Source organism: Thermobia domestica, chromosome 2 (genome assembly GCF_964235325.1).
Source record: "Thermobia domestica chromosome 2, izTheDome1.hap1.1, whole genome shotgun sequence".
Taxonomy (NCBI): domain Eukaryota; kingdom Metazoa; phylum Arthropoda; class Insecta; order Zygentoma; family Lepismatidae; genus Thermobia; species Thermobia domestica.
In genome coordinates, this window is record NC_137455.1 from 378,861,080 (window position 1) to 378,879,652 (window position 18,573).

The following is an 18,573-nucleotide window of genomic DNA, read 5'->3' on the forward strand; positions in this document are numbered from 1 at the left end:
AAAAAAAACCAAAACCACTTAGAGTAACAGTCCTTTTTGTGGGCTTGAGCCCTTCCAAAACCATCCGTTAGCGACCGGTTGAACTAACGACCTAGCCAAGCGGCGAACGCGTGCTCAGCGCGCTGGGTCTCTAACAGGCATATCAGAAACTTTCTAGATCTAATTGCGGTCACATCTTTTGTTCACTGAATCCTCAGTTTGCCTCACGACGATGAGTGGACTCAAGGACGCCGATTTCTCTGTAAATTTTGGGGGGGCCCATTCAGATGCAGAAGACACATATAAGGATTTTAAGACAAATTGCATTCAAATTATGCCAAATATTGTATATTTACAAATACAATGAGGAGGGCTCACATGAGCTTTGGGGGGCGGGGGCGGGTAGTGCTCGGGCTCTCAAACGTGAATCCACCCTTTAACCACTAGACTAAGTAAGCAGCGAAATTTCACGTCCATATAAGAAGGGCAGAATTATGCTTGGATAATTTTGTTACGTTTAATTTTTTTCAACATTAGTTGCGACGACAGAAGGTTTTGTATGGGCGTTAAGAGTCTTCATCCCGGCGAAATTAAAATACAGCTAATTTTACAGTAATTATGTGATATCTTCAAATAGATAAAAGATAATCGAAATGTGGAACAAGAGCTCCCTAGACAATATCATTTTACATGAGAAACCGTTATCACGACTCACTTATCTGCTTTCGATTTCGAGCCATTTTGAAAATCGGCATTTATTTTCGCGTTTCTAAACAGCTGAAAACGGAGAGCCGCTAGGTGACTTGTGATAACGGTACCTCACACAAAATAATATTGTCTAGGGCGCTCTTGTTCCATATTTCAATTATCTTCTATCTATTTGAAAATATCACATAATTACTGTAAAATTAGCGGTATTTTAATTTCGCCGGGATGAAGACTCTTAATCCAATTTTTATTTGCTCCTCGTAGGTCTAGAAAGTTCCTGGTACGCCTGTTAGAGACAGAGCGACGCAGCGCGCTGACAGCGTGTTTGTCGCTAGGCTGGATGTAGTTCAACCAGTCGCTAACAGATGGCGTTGGAGCGACTCAGGTCCACAAAGGACTGTTATGCCAAATGGTGGGTGGTATTTGTTCCTTGAGGATTAGGGCGCTAGTATATGACACGAGATTGATATTTTGCCAGACGAGTTATCACTTTCACGAAATATTTTCAGGGCAAAGCAGTTGCAACTCTTGTCTCATTGATATCTGGAGTTAGCACTGCTTCATCTACGGATTTATAATTGAATACGTACACACAAATTTTGAATATTTCAATACGTTTTTAGAGTTGCTACAAGGCAAGTGAAAGATGACAGAATACGAAACACACTATTTTTTTTTTTTTAAAGTGCAATCTTTCTCTAATGAATTACCACGTACCAAACTTTACTTCCAATAAACTGCACTTATGTTGTTCAGATATTGAAAAGAGAATTGAATTGAAATCTTCAAGTTTTACGTCCCACGCATATGGCGGCTAGGCTAAAGGGAGACGGTGATGATGAGAGATGAATGAAATGGTGGTTGAAAAAAGTGGAAGGAAACGGGAAAGTCCAGAGAAAACTCACGTACACGGTGTTTGTCCACCACAAAGTTCACTTGGTTCGAGTTGGGATCGAATCAAGGACCCCACGTACTAGAGATTAACGCTCTACCACTGAGCCACCGCTAAGCCAGAATTGAATATTTCAATACGTTTTAATAGTGGCTACAAGGTAAGTGAAAAATGAGAACTCTAAACGCACTATTTTTTTCAAGTATAACCTTCCTGCAAGGAATTACCACGTACCAATTTTTTTACTTCCAACAAATTAGGTACCTCCTCATATTTCCAAGATATTGAAAACATAATTAATTATACTTACAAAACGCCACTCTTACTTCTTTGACATCTGTAGCCTTGCACACCAAATCCTAACTACACTTTAAACAGAAACGTTATCAATCATATAATTTTATACAGTTTATTTGCAAATCCGGTGACTGTCCATTGAACACAAATCAAACAGCATTGGTTCATGATAGTCCACATTACAAGACAACTTCACGGAATGAAATTAAGATATCCACAGCACTCAACCACACATAAGCATTGATAAAAACTTGTGGATATGAAGTATGCGTGGGACACATACGTCATAAAGTATGAAATAGAAAAAAAGGAAAGGAAGTAACATATGAAATGGTCTAAAACTAGAGTTGCTTACAGAGCCTGTGGATGCCAGGCCACGCAAAGCAAGGCAAAGCCCACCCCGAAACAGGGTCATTTTGTACCGACCAATAAGAAGCATACTTCAGTCTATCATTGTGCAAAGGTAACACAAGTGGACAATCATCACATGAAAAAGGAGGGAAGTCACTGGAGGAAATTTACAACATAATTCATCTGCTTGAAGACCGGAAAAAACAAAATGAAAGAAAAAAACGCCGCTATCCAGAGGCATCCGGAGTGGGCTATACTCAAGTATGACACATCATCAACAACTTACACGGAAACCAGAATAGCAAACTCACTCTAAAAACTGCTGAAGGTAACAGAAGAGCCAACGTGTCTTAACGCGCTCTTCTATCGTACGTGAAGTATCCGATTCGACCCCCCACCGAATCCAAATCTTCATGAATATAAGGACAAAATAGAAGTACATTTTTAACGAACTTACGAAGTTCGTCATTGTATTCTCTATGTATGTGTGCATGGTGTTTGTTATTTCCGATTTTTTTCTTTTAAATTTTGAGCCCTCCATTCTATAAAGAATCAAAAACTATCTAAAGAAGTGATGGAATTTTTCGCGTCACTCTTGCTTTTCCCAAGATATTGGCCAAAAAAGTTCGAATTTCAGGAGATTTAAGGAGCCATATCTTGGAAGCCGTAAGTCACAAAGAGATTATATTGGTGTTGATCAATACCTAACGCGATGGTGAATATTTTGGTACCAAATAGTAACCGGTGGTCACTGGCTAACTGGCGACGGTTCCCCAGATATCGACCAAAAATTTCCGATTTCGGGAGATTTAAGAAGAAATATCTCCGGAGTCATAAGTCATAGAGAAATGATATTTTGCGAATTTTTCAGCTCTCCATTTCGAGTATGTCTTCGTAATACAACCTATCATACAACGTTTTAACTGAACTCTTAAACAAAACATGTGGAAAAAATTTAGTACTCAAGAAAATTATAAATGGATAGATATATTACAAGAATTGTTTAAAGAGCATAATAATAAAGTACATAGAATAATTGGTATAAAGCCTGAAGGAGTTAATACGAAAAATTACTTATTACGTTCGTTCTGGCAATACTCTTGAGACTTTTACAACTGGTTTAATTTGCGCTTGTGGTCCCGGGTTCGATCCCAGTCCCCGCCAAGTGAACTTTGTGGTGGACAAACACCGTGGGGGTGGGTTTCCTCGGGGTTCTCCCGTTTCCTCCGACTTTCTCCATTCCACCATTCCACCTAACCGGCATAATCGTGGGACGTAAAACTCAAAGATTTCATTTCATTTTGGGGGGGGGGTAATTTGCTGATTGGTCTTGCTTTACTTCACCAATTTACAGAAAATGAAATGGAATGAAATATTTCAGTTTAATTTTCACGATTATACTCTTTTAGACTAAGGGAGATAATGATTAAGGCAAGTGAATGGTGATGGAAGAATTGGTGGAATGAGAAAGTGGGAGTACTCCGAAAAATAAAACGAACACGAATTTGTTCACCAGAAACTTACTTGGTCTGGGATCGAACCACGAACCCTATTCACCAAACGTAAGCGCTCTACAACTGAGCCATCGTGCTCCTGACAGAACACGAAGTTACGAAAGATATGACAAACTACTTAGATAAGTTCCAAACCACGTCCACACTTGAGTCCCCTTGAAGTTGGAGTAATGTACAATTACGTAAGATCACCTCGCACAAAACAGGCCCTTCCCTATCCAACTATCCCGCCTGATTTTTTTTAACGCTGTTGCATACCTGTTGATTTGTTATTTTACAGTGGCGGATCTAGCCGAGGCCGGTGAGGTCTAGGCTCCCACTTTTTTGAATGACAAAAATAATTGAAGCTATTATTTATAGGGTAAATGCACCGAATATGGAATACTTTTTGTTTATTTTTTTTTTAATTTCTCAGAGATAAGTATTCCAGAATAAAAATATTATACATCATAATACTTGCTGTACCTTTGCAATACAAAATACAAGTATATAAAAAAGTTTGTTCCACATTATTGATCTTTTACAATATTGCAAAATTTAAAGAAACTCAATTTCCCATATTAGGCACACCCTGCTCCTAATATGGAACACTACCTGTTCTTAAAATGGAATACTAGAATAAAATATGCACGTCTGCCTACAATGCATTCGAGCATGGGCAATGCATTCGAGCAATTTATTTATCTATTTAAGAAATAAATTTATTTATTAGTTCAAGGACAGGAGCAAAAGAAGTGTTTGAGAGCCTCCAATTCCGAGATCATATCGGCCCTTAAGATAAGTTTACGAATTTGAAAGGAATCGATCCTGGCCTCAGGAAAATCACCATCCCGGCATACGGCTGATGGGACTGAGAAAAACTAGGGAAAACCTTACTCTGGTTGGGCGGTCTGAGCAGGAATCGTGCCCATGTTCGAATTATCCAAATATCGCGTTATAGTCATTGTGGCCTATATATCATATTTGGTAGGTCTATAAGACAAGTAAACAAAAATTGCATAACATTCTTAACAAATTAAAGTATAAAACATCAGAAATACCAGAATTTTATTACAAATGTAACATATTGAATTTGACTGGCTTATTCATTATTATTCCTTTGTTTGTAAATTGCGGCAATATGCTATAATAGCTACTTACTTTAACTGTTCGAGTAGCTACAATATCTTTTACCTTGGAATATGCATGTTTACTAGACACATCTAATAATAAAAATAATAAAACGAAATATGTGATAAATCAAACTACGAGCGACAAATAAAGTAAACAAATACCCTATATAAACAAAGTTCAAACATAGTGGATTCTCCTGTCTTAAGGCGTTCAAATTTTGATTCAAGTTTTACTTCGCAAAACAATGGCCACAAATATATTTTGCTCCACCTTTCATTGGACACATTTCGTGGGACCATCTTTAACAAATGGGCATTTTAACCAAATCCTCTCCCCTGTGCTGAGTGACTACAATGTCCATATTCCTCATCATCGTCATCATGAGTAGGATCACTTAAACTGTCACTATCATTGTTCAAGTCACTCACTGATTCCTCGGATTAACTTTCTAATTTGTGTTCGCGTGATGTCCTTTCCTTTGGCTGTTTCGGTTGGATTTTCTTGGGCGGCGCTTGGAAAGCTAAACTTTTTTTTTTTTTTTAATTACTTGCAATGATGAGGTAGAGGCCCGTTATGATGAAGTAGATGCTAGTAATTAGCAAATGCAAGAGCTAGTGATGAGCAGAGCAAATGCAAATGCACCGGGGTGGTCTTGGTCTTATACACCCAATCTTGGTTTTGGTCTTGGTCTTGCATGCAAAAGTCTTGCAAGTCTTGCATTTAAGAAATCTCAAGCTTTTCATAGGTAAATTTTAGTCTGGATATAAGGGATAATAAACTCTACAATGCGCCAATAGTAACGGAAATATAATGCATGTTTCTAAATGTAATATAGTTTAACTTTGTGTAAGTATCATGATAGTGTACAACATAGGTGATGATCTTTCCTTTTTTAATGGGTGCCCACGCTTCACTACTTGTAAGATATGCCTAAATCACAACGTTTCGTAATCTATTCATATTTTTTAACAGATCCAGCACTGCACTGGTTCGCAAAATTATGTTTATACCCCAAAGGCGTCAGATTTTTCTTTTTAACCACGATTAGCAAATTCTTTTATTAATCAAACTTCCAATTAAATATTGAGATTTTGTTTTATAGATTCCAACATGTACTCTATGGGGCAGAAACATTGACATTACGCAAAAGCGATGAGAAATTGCAGGCTTTTGATACATGGTCATGGAGAAAAAAAGAGAGAATCAGCTGTGTTGGACGGACAGCGAATGAGAATGTGTTAAAAAAAATAGCAGTAGGGGAAAAAAGAATAATTTTAGATATTGTTAAGAGGAGGAAGAGGAACTGGTTAGGATATTGACTGAGGAGGAACTGTATTATGAGGGACGTGCTGGAGGCTATTGTGGAAGGAAAGAGAGGGAGAGAGCGAAGGAGATTAGTTGAAGGAAGGTATTAAAACAGAAAATTGCTACGTCAAGACGAAGAAACTAGCTGAGGACCACCGAACGTCGAAGCTTCTCAGCTGCAGCAAGTAATCTGCCAACAGTGGCAGAATAGATATTATGAAGATGATGATATATTTAGCAATATTGACTTAAAAAAGAGAGAGAGGAAATTAAAATAATTAATATAATCAAATCTCTTAATATTTTAGAATAATTTGAGTGAAAACTGAAAATGATTCAACTGTCTGTGTCTTTTGTGTAAATTCAATCTATATAAATACTTTGACCTGTATTGGATATACAAAATAACGGCATCAAACTCCAAGTTATTTGAAGTCTTACTTGTGAATATGGATTACTAGCATCAATTACCCACTTCGTTGGGTTAAACTTAATAATAATAATAATAATAATAATAATAATAATAATAATAATAATAATAATAATAATAATAATAATAATAATAATAATAATAATAATAATAATATATTTCGTAGTCAGTCACTTTTTACTATTAGTATAGCGTTCTCTGATATTGGTCATTTTCAATTATTTTTATATTTCTCTCTCCTCCTCCTCGCCAAGGGGCTGAATTTGAATTTAAACTGCATCAGAAGTGTCACTGTTCGTCTCAGAGACCCCAAAAACTATGGATTCGGCACTAATATCGGTCATTTCCAATAAACTTATATATCTCCTCCTCTCCCATGTTACGAGGTACGGCATCGGAAGTGTCATTGTTCATCTCAATGACCTCGAAAACCATAGTTCGACATTGATAATGGTATTTTTTGATAATATTATATATCTTGTTCCTCCCCCAATTTGCGGTGTTAAATTTGCATTTAAACGGGATCGGAAGTATCACTGTTCACGTTAGCGACGCCGAAAACTATGGATTCGACACTAATATTTGGTCATTTTTGATCATTATGTACCTCCCTCTCCCCAAGTTACGAGGCTGAATTTGGTCATAAACGGTATCGGAAATTTTGGAATCCTTTCTTTCTTTATCTAAGAAATTTTGGATCCTTTTATTTTTTTATAGTTATGAAATTTTTGAATCTTCTCTTTGTTCGACTAAAAAATTTTGAATTTTAAAATTTTTTACAACTACAAATTTTGTATTTTTTTAAAAAAAGTTACCTCTTCTTTTCTAAGCAAATAAATTTTGATTTTTTTCTGTTTTCAGCTAAGGAATTCTTCGTAAAATCCCTGTTGTGGCGACAACAGAAGAAAATCACAGCTATAATGCAGAAAATACACCTGAATTTTCAAAATTGCATATATATTACACTCATCTTAAGGACCTTTTCCAGTACTCTGCCGCCAATATTTGGGAGAGGGAGGAGTTTAAATTTCAGTTACTAATTTGAAGACAAAACTCAGGCCATCAAAAGATTAGAAAATGAGGCAGATACTGTATATGCATTGTTAATCTATGAATTAGTAACAACTTTCTACCTCTTCTCTTATTGGCCAGAAATTAGGGTCCACAGTTTATGACCTCAAAATTGTCGAGCAATCAGATTTCTGCACAATACAAAAGGTATTCAAATCAGCCAATAAAATAATTGCATTTCCATTTTATTTTCTTTATAAATATTTTTTTATTCGCTTCAACAATTGTTACATAGTTTGTTATTAAGTTAATGAATTAGTTTCAAAAGTTACGAAAAAGCGAGTTCTTGTTAGAAAAAAACGAGCTTCAGAATTGACTCACAAAAATTGTACGCTCACAGGAAGTCGAACCTGGGATGTAAAAATCTACGTTTTTTTCGTCCAGGCCAAGTGTAGATCAGCGATTGTATCTATGTGTACTACATCACAAATCTATTGTTAGTTGGCAACTCGTGCTAAGGAGGGGCAATGCACCACGTGATAATGATGGAGAAGAATACGCCAAGAGTGACGTTTGAAAAGTTGCTGGTTGAAAAGGTTTTTCTAATGACCGAGTGCGCATAAGGAAAATCTTAGGGAACTCTGACGTGGTGATGTATTACATCTGTTGTTTGGTCTCTGTCTTGTCTTGGCGTAGCAGCCGCCTTGGGTCTTTTTAATATAAGCTTTTTTTCTTTTCTTTCTTTTCTTCCTCTCCCCCCCCTGACCAACACGAGATCCCGATTGCTGCTTCTATATACTATGACCCCCACTCTGCTTGATCAATCTATCCTTGAAGATGCTTGGTTCTTATGGCTGGCGAAATCAGTATGGGGGCTCGGTGGTTGATAATGTTCGAAGCCGAAAGAGTTGACAGAAACAAAATGGTTTGAAAGGCAATTAGAGAGGAATCAAGGAATAAGAAAAAAGAGAGGCGAAGATGATGATGAAGAAGAAAGAATAACATATAGTGTTCCAAAGGTGACTGTGTAAAGACATTTAGCAGAGGAATCTAATGCCAGTTCTTCATCTTCCTTTTCTTAACATATTCCTCTCGGAAATATCTGTACCACCCATGATGACATCATGTTCTTATTCTTACATACATAAACGCGTCCGTCCGTTAGACTGTGAACAAGTTTACCACCGAAGGACTCTTGGACGTAAATGTCTTGTGATTCTCTGTAAAATGCGACTACAACTATGCATTTAGATTTCTGATCAAGATAGTGTAAATGCTAATAATTTGTTACAGGATTCCTAACGTACCTTGTGATTACAACACAACTTTATGTGAGAATTCTACTGTCGTTTATATTTAAATCAAATATTATTATCCCACTATGCACAAAAGGCTAAAATAGTTTACTCTAAGGGGTCGCGGTGGCTCAGTGGTACAGCGTTCATCCCTAGTGCATGGGGTTCTTGGTTCGATCCCAACTCGCGCCAAGTAAGCTTTGTGGTGGACAAACACCGTGTCCGTGGGTTTTCTCAGAGTTCTCCCGTTTCCTCCCCCTTTATTCACTCCACTATTTGTTTCATTTCTCCATCATCACCGTCTCTTTTATCCTAGCCGGCATAATCGTGGGACGTAAAACTTCAAGATTTCATTTCATACTTTACCCTGAGAAAATGCACGTGCAAGAAGGACCCCTGGTTTCATCCCAGGATGCTGTGGACAGATATCGATTTCTTGTGGATTTTCATCAATTCTTTGATAACCTTTCAATTTTGGTAAACACCCGTCTTGTTTAACCTACAAAGCATAACACTTACAGATTTGAGATGAGTTGATTTTGAGTTTAACGTCCCTTTCAGCAGCGAGGCTATATGAAACGGAACTTACAGATTTGACTTAACTTTTTTTTTTTTTTAATGAATATTTACGGTAACGTTCCTAGATTTATAGAAGGTTTTTCATACGGTAATGACAAACGTTAGAAAGTCTTTTTCATTATCTTTTCTTGCGATACACCAGACTATATGAGTTGAATTTACGTGATCAATACACGTTTCTTAAGTATATAAATGGGAATAAATCAGTTGCGTGTTTTCACCAAGAGAATACCACAACGATCAGGTCTGGGCCCTGTATCCTTTGGATTGTTTATTTATGGTCTTCTGGATTGAAAGGCAACGTATTTTAAATTATTATGTGGACATTTTCCAAATCTTTTACTCAATAAATGAACGAATAAGAGATTCTCATTGAAATATGAAAATGTAGTAAATGTAATGTTATTTTTAATTTCATTAATAGAACAAAACCTAACACAACACTAAATGATTAATAATATAATTGGAGACGCTGTAGAAAACAATGTAAGTGCCAGAAACAATAGTTACTGTAACAGTAGAGACAAAAGATAGTAAATTGTGCCCGAGCGCAATTTAAAGATAGTAAATTGTGTATTGCTTAGAAAATACAACCTAGCATAGAAATATAACAAAATATGAAAATCTAACTAATGCATAAACGTATTAAAACAATACAATAACTGAAACAACTTCAAGGTGAAACTTACATGGTTTTCTACAGTGAGTCTTCAATTATACATTGCTACGAGATCTATCTGCCTTCAAAAGTTATTCAAAATTTGACTAATTTGAGCACTCTTCGTCCCTCAAATAAAAAAAAAAAAGTGAATTTAAAATGATCTTCATTCATGGTTTTAATTGCAGGGCAACTGAAGAAGTACCTATATCAAAATCAAAGAAAATCCTTTGATTGGGAATTGGGAAAACTTTGACTATTATTGATTTGTAGATTAGCCATGACTGATAAATGCCAGGGGTGTCCACTGCCCAATGGTTCATCATGAACCACACATTAAACACACATTAAATTCTCCTGCTGGCATGACTAACTAACTCTCTAATACTCAACTTCCCCAATAGCCTTAGTTAAAGCTTTTTATATTATTATTATTATTATTATTATTATTATTATTATTATTATTATTATTATTATTATTATTATTATTATTAAACATTCTGCTTTTCAGCAGGTACTGGGGCTAATGAAGGTTTTTCTCTTTTGTTTAAGTTTGGGTCTGGAAATATTTCTTCCACATTTCTCGATCTTCAGTTTCCTCTTTTAACTCCCACTATTTTCTTCTATTTCTCAAATCATCGATCAGTTGTGTTCTTCTTCTTCCTATTCCTCGCTTTCCTTCCATCTTTCTTTCTATGGCGGTATGAAGAAGACAATTTGTTCACAAAATGTGTCCAATCCAATTGGCCTTCCTGCAAAGGATGCTGGGTAGAAGCGTCTTCTTCTCTCATGTCCGTTTTGAAACATCTTTTGTTATTCTCTCTGTCCATTTTATCTTCTCCATTTTCCTCCAATACATTTCGAAGCTCTCTAAATATTTCTTCTCTAACTTCCGTAATGTCCAAGTCTCTGAACCATACAGTCCAATGCTCCATATACAACACTTGACCAATTTCTTACTTAGTCCAGTATTAAACCTGCTAGTTAAGGTTGGTTTAAAGGGACAAGTTTTGCCAATAGATGGCACTACATTCTACGTATCTATCCCATGTACTTTTTTTATCTTTCACGAAAATTCACGATTTCTCTTACAAATTTCAACCTACAGACTTCAAATTTTTAGAACAAGAACTTCAAAATCTATTGAAGGCAATAATCCGTGCCGATATTTTATTTAGAATTTTCTTCATTGTTGAAATGGCTTGATTGTTGAAATGGATATCCAAACCCTTAACAAATCGAACTGTTTCAACAATGAAGAAAATTCTGAATAAAAAATCGCCACGGATTGTTCACTTTAATAAGTTACGAAGTTCCTTCTCTAAAAATTTGAAGTCTCTAGGTTAAAATTTATAAAAGAAATTGTAAATTTTCGTGAAAGGTAAAAAAAAAAATACACGGGAGAGATACGAAGACTGTAGTGGCATCTATCGGCAAAACTTGTCCCTTTACACTAACCTTAAGAGTGGTCTTTTCTTGTTGAATGCTTCTTTAGCTATGGCAATTCTTGACTTGATCTCTTTGGTACAGTAAGCGTCTCTTCTCAAAATACTTCCCAGATCCAGAATTATTACAAGTTATTATTGAATATCGTAACGAAAAATACACAGGAAAGATATGAGATAAAATGGTGTCATTTAGAGAACACCTTGGACATGAATCAACTCTATAATTTGTGGAAATATGTATTAGAATGACACTTACGCATTAAAAGAACTCCATTTGAGACAAATGAGAAAGGAGACGGGATAAATGTAGAGTGATCCGAGAGAGGAGAGAACAAAGCAGTCTTGAGAGGGGTGGGGAGTGAGTGGTATTTTGGAAATGGATGAAGAAAATATAAGGATGCTGTTGATATATCTGCTGTAAGTGAACCCATCCATCACAGCGACAGCCTTGGCAGAGAAACCCTTGGGACAGACGAGGGGGGAAGGAAGACTGTCAAAACGTCCAAAACAGCCTCACTAAACTCTTCTTCCTTCGACGCTCCGAAAATTCCCTCGTCTTCCACACCACACGCAAACAAAACAACATCCAAGAAGCGTCGTCATCGCGTCGCATACATTTTTTCTCAAGTCTCGGTCCCATTGATGCTAGTTGGTGGGAAAATTTTTACTCAGAGTTAAAGTATTTTTATTTTTTTTAACAAATAACAGATTTCAGAGGGATAAAGGACAATTTTCGCTGAAACTCATCAAACTGTAGGGAAATTCCATTCATTTCTATATTACAATGAATAATGATTATCCTATTTTCTATTGGGGGACACGTAGTCCAGGGTTACAGCGTTCGATTTCGACGTGGCCCTGGGTTTGATTTGTGACGGGTGCTTCCCAATTTTCGCCGTTCATCTAGCGTCGTTAGGCAAACTGGGGAGTCAGGGAAATAAAAGACATGACGGTCACTAGGTCTGAAAAGCTTCTGATAACCTTGTTACGAGCTGTGTTCATCGCCAGGCTGGACATAGTTCATCCGGTCGCTAACAGATGGCGTTAGAGGCTGCTCAGGCCCAAAAAAGGAATCTTGCGCCAAGTGGTCTGGTTTGGTATATTTTGTACTGGTTTTCATATACATCTTTAGTACTAAAAACTGAGGAAAACGCGAGATTACAAATTAGTTGGTTCATTTATTTTTTAGTATCTCTTTCAGCAACAGGGCTATATGAGACTTAAGACGTACAGCTTAACACAGATCCAAACCATATGAACTCTCGCCGGGAATCGAACCTAGGTCTCTCGGTAATCATGGAGGCACGAAAGAGCTCTTCGAGGTTAACAAACCAAACCTTCGTCAGATAACGTGTCCGCGGGTTTACTCGGGTTTCTCCCGTTTCCTCCCATTTTCTCATTCCACCAATTCTTCCATCATGATTCACTTTCCTCAATCATTGTCTCCCTTAGCCTAGCGGATATAATCGTGGGATGTTAAACTGAAAGATTTCATTTCGGTTTGACGACAAAATGAGCCTTTTGTGCTTTCCCAAGCGTAAAGTTTTTTTTTTTTTTCTTTTTTTGGTCTCGTGGCAGTTCCTATCCGTGGCTTTTCCTATGTCATTTTTCTACTTGTAGCTTTTTGTTAAATGCCAGGTAATCAGCATTTACAATCAAATCTTGCATCTTTCTTAACACTTTATCAATGAACCAGTGGCGGCTTTTGAGGGAAGTAGTAGTGCCTATACAAGTTTTAGTATATTATATAATTTTTTTCCTTCATTTTTTTTTATCGATGTGACTTGTTGCGAGTCGCCACTGCAATAAACAAAAAAAAAAAATGCAATCTTTCTATCATGTATTGATAATTCTTTAAAAGAAGATAAACACATACTATCTACAACTTTTTATTCTACAAGTCAGTTTTGATTTTTAATTCATGATTGCAGTCGCCTTGTCCTCTTGTGCCATAAATTCTTGTAAATACATAATTGCCTATCGAAGCAGAAGTTGCTGATAAAATCGGTCTTTTTTTTCTCTTTATTCACCCTCCAATCTTGTAGGAAAGCGTGCAGGCATGCCGCGCCAGCTGGAAGACACAGACCCTTCGGAATCTGTAAAAGGACAGCGCGCCATCTATCGACAACTTCCAATGAGCTTCGTGTCGTAACTGCGCTAATTGTGTTATCATTACGTCTCTTTCTGGAAGTTTTATTATCAAGAGAATGAGATCAAAATCTGATTAGAACTTCGGGAACTGCTTTTGATAAACGCAACTATAACTTTGAATATTTATTGAGGCACTTAACAAATCTATTTTAATTAATTTATTTTAAAGTTTTCCCATTATTGACAATCTAAAGGACACCGTAGTCTAGAAGAACGTTGGACTCAAGTGCGGGTGGTCCCGGGTTGGATTCCCGGCCGGTACTTCCCAAATTTCGGTGTCCACCCAGCGTCATGATGCAAACTGGGGAAGGAGGGAGTCATGTGAATAAAAGATGTGACAGTCACTAGGTCTAGAAAATTCTAATACACATATTAGAGTCAGAGTGACGCAGCGTGCTAATCACATATTCGTCTCTAGGCCAGACATAGTTCATTCGGTCTCTAACAGATGGCGTTGAAGCTGACTCAGGCCCAATAAGGTTTTTACATTGAATGGTTTGGTTTATTATTGACAATGTACAACTTTTTTTTTAATGATCCCGTGTAAACGTATCAGCGTGCCTCTAGGTAATAAGCCAGAGCTTCTATTCCCAGTGGGGACCGTGTAGAGAATTTTTGATAATTCTAGATTCGATTTTTTGGTTGCTGGGTTAGAGTTTCGGGTTCTTTTACAGAACCGAGGCTACATGAGACGTGGTTCTACAGTTTAAAGTGAAATCAGAACCACCGAAATATATTCCAAATTCAAGCCTCTCTCACCAGAAATCGAACCTGGGACCCCGTTCGGGTAATACTATATTCAAATATTCCAATTAAATTATTCTAATAAACGATTCATTTAATAGCAAATAATTGTGGACCATCTGTAGTAAAAAGGAGAGCATCGAAAGATAATCTATTCAGCAATTTATGATCACTCTGAGATACTCTCACCGGACCATTTACGAGGGCTGCTCGGAAAGTTCTGGGAATCGGAAAGAAAGAAACACAGTATCAGAGTGATTGAGGTTTTATTTTTCAGCACAATCCCCTCAAAGGTTAATACACCTCTACCAAAAGCTCTGCACTGTCTTACCACCAGCATGTCCAGCAAAATATTTCAATTCGTCCTATAAAAAAAAATTATCATTGGGCTGGATTCTTTTTGCACCGAAGTTTTTTAAAGGTTTGTAAACAGATAGATGGCCACTAGGAGGAAAGATCAGGAGAGTATAGGGGGTGGGGTAATACTTGGAAATGAAATTCGTCCAGTTTTGGGACATACTGAATGCCTGAGTGCTTTGTCCATGTGGGGCAGTACTGCCTTTTCTTTTCCTTTACATGAGACTTCCTTTTACTTCAGTTGTTCGAAACATCAATTGAATACGTAAAAATTGTTCAAAAAGACAATTTAATAAAGAATTAAACGAATTTATTCGAATAAACAAATAATTGTTTGACACAATTCGATAAACAATTGTTCAAAAAATAATAAACGAACAATTGTTTGACACAATTCGATAAACAATTGTTCAAAAAATAATTTTACACAAACAGTTTGGTAACTTTATTTGAATAAATTATAATATATGTGAAATTTAATCGAATACACAAACAACTGTTCACAAAATTTAATTTAATAAATGATTGTTGGAAATTTTATTCGAGTAAATAAAAATTGTTTGAAGAATTAATCGAATGCACGAACAACTATTCAAAACTTTATTCGATAAATAAAGAATTGTTTGAAACTTTATTCAAATACAAGACCACCTGTTCGAAGCTTTATCCGAATAATAGAACAATTCTCCATACATTTAAATCTTATCGAATAAGTTAGTAAGGGGGCAATGGTAAAGGTGTCTCAATGGTGTCTCAATGGTAAAGTGCCTATCTTGAGTACGTTGGGTCCCTGGTTGGATAACCGACCAAGTAATTTTGTAGTGGAAAACACCATGTCTGTGGGTTTTCTCGGGTGCTCCCGTTTCCTTGCACATTATCATTCCACCATTTCTTCCATCATCATTCACTTGCCTTAAGAGTCTTCAAATATCTGATATCTTCAAATAGATAAAAGATAATTAAAATATGAAACAAGAGCGCCCTAGACAATATTATTTTGCATGAGGTACCGTTATCACAAGTCATCTAGTGGCTTTCCGTTTTCAGCTGTTCAGAAACGCGAAAATAAATGCCGATTTTCAAAATGGCTCGAAATCGAAAGCAGATAAATGAGTCGTGATAACGGTTTCTCATGTAAAATAATATTGTCTAGGGCGCTCTTGTTCCACATTTCGATTATCTTTTATATATTTGAAGATATCACATAATTACTGTATAAAATTAGCGGTATTTTAATTTCGTCGGGATGAAGACTCTTAATCATCGTCTCCCTTAGCCAAACGGCCATACTCGTGGGACGATAAACCGAAAATATTTCATTTCATTTCACTTCGAATAAATTAGTAGGTCCTATCCGTTCAAAATATTATCGGAATGTCGGAAATAAATTATTTCAATAATTTTACAAACAATTTCTAGCTAGCGTATCGGCTCTAATGCTGCGTCATGCAGCTGGTAGGCCGAGGACATAATATTACACAATGTCAATGTATAATGATATATGTTATGATGAAATAAGAAAGTAGAGGGAAAATCGCTTGAACATGACGGTGTCCAACACAAATGCACCGGCAAGTATTACCAACGTGAAAATTTGTTATTTAGATATCCGTACAAATACGAGTTTTCTTCGTACAATACAAACTTAGACAAACACAGGGGAACCTGTAAATTTGGCCGCATACTTAATGTGGCTATATATCTGCTGCTATACGTTGGGCAACCTCTACGGTGCCAAAACAGATGAACGCGCTTCAGTATGAAATACAAACGCTACTCACATGGCACACGATGTTTCTAGGATGTCCCATTTTGAACCCAATTATCGCATATAGTTCCCGCGATTATCGGGATAATAAGTGGACATCCCATGGACGTCCTGCATGGTACGTCCTAAAGGATTCCCACGTAGGATGTCCACGGAACGTCCCGGACGGAACGTCCCAGGGAAATTCCACGCCGGACATACCTAGGACCGCATTATCCCACGATTTACCATTGGACATCCATTTAAGGTCCTGTTAAATAACAAGTTTTCCGGAATATTAGTGGACATCTGAATTTCCCACGAAGGTGCTACGGATGTCCCAGGAGCAAATTTGGACGATCCTGGGATGTCCCGTTGTCCATTGCGGATCAGTCTCGAACGTCCCGTGGACTTCCGTGTGTTATTTTGGTAGGAAAATTTCATGAAATTACAAAACAAAATTACAGTAAAACCTGAAGAATAACACGTCGTAACGAAGACTGTACCCAGAGTTTGGGGAAGGGATTAAAATCAGAATTACTAAGTAAGTTTAAAAGTAGGTAATTATTTTGGGGGTTAAAATAGATGAATTTAGAGGGGTACGTTATGAACCACGGATAGATAAGTATCTCTGCCTTAGGATGAACATACATTGCAGTGGGACTCCCAGCCATTACAACACAATAAACTAACCACTAATTGCTAAGTTAACAGCTGTAAGTGGATCCTAACATTGCTTCCGAAAGTGGAGATTAAAAAAAAAGTCAGATGGCATCTGAACAGGAATATCTCGTAGTCCAGAAGTTGGAATGGATTTGTTGAGTTTCGCTTTTCCACCACCCTTCACCCCGAGGGCTCCACAACCGTCTGTAAGTGCTTCCATCCAACGTTTACGCAAAACAACTAACGGTTCCACGACAACAAGGTACTACTGCGTCGGTAATTTTTTTTTTTTATCTGTGTGTTTGTAACGAAGATTTTAATTATGTTCTGTGAAATCTATGATCTTTATCGCGGAAAAAAATCTTTCATAGCGAAGGGCCAAAAAACGCAGACAGGACATCAACTTTGGAATTTATCTTTTCATTTTAACGTCCTACAATTATGTTATTTAGGTCAAGGGAGAAGATGATTATGGCAAGTGAATGATAATTGTGGGAGGAAGATTTGGTAAAATGAGAATATGGAAGGAAAGGAGAGTATCCTTAGAAAATCCACGGACACGTTGTGTCCACTTTCACCGGGGATCGAAACTGGGACTCCACGCACCAGAAGTAAACGCTCTACCACTGAGCCACCGTACATTCCCACTACTGGACTTTATAAAGACAGATAACAAATGGGAAATATTGAATGCAAATATTACATGAATGGGGCTCCTAAGATACTTTTCCTCACGAAAGAATATTTTTATATCTTCACTAGGGATGCGCATGAGACAAGATTTATGGCTGTCTCGTCTCGAAAATGTGCTTAAAAGTGATGTCTCGACTCGAAAACTGTATATTTCTCTATTGGAAGAGCCGTGTCTCGACTCGAATTTTGTCAGGAAAATATTGTCTCGACTCGTCTCGTGCGCATCCCTAATCTTCACACTACTGGGTCTAAGGAGCACGGTGGTTTAGTGGTAAAGCGCTTACCTCTGGTGCATTGGGTCCCTGATTCGATCCCCGGCCAAGCAAATTTGTGGTGAAAAATATCGTGTCCGTGTGTTTTCTCGAGGTACCGTTTCCTCCAACTTTCTCATTCCACCATAATCATCCGTCTGTCTTAGCCTAAGACGCATAATCGTGAGACGTTAAACTGAAATATTTCATTTCACTACTGGTCTAACGGAAACCGAATGAGGTATTAGAATTAGTAAGGGAGCGAATGACAATTTTCAATGTAATTAGAAAAAGAAACTTATTGAGGTGTTGGGTAAAAAGGAACTCTTTTATGAACGACATGCTAGAAAATACGGTGGAAGGAAAAAGAGGGAGAGGTGAAAGAAT

At 37.1% G+C, this 18,573-nt stretch overlaps 1 protein-coding gene across 6 annotated transcripts in view; it reads right to left on the reverse strand.

The window, feature by feature from the left end:
• Positions 1–18,573, reverse strand: part of LOC145678864 (uncharacterized) — a 544,231-nt gene that overhangs the window by 329,354 nt on the left and 196,304 nt on the right. The window lies entirely within an intron of this gene.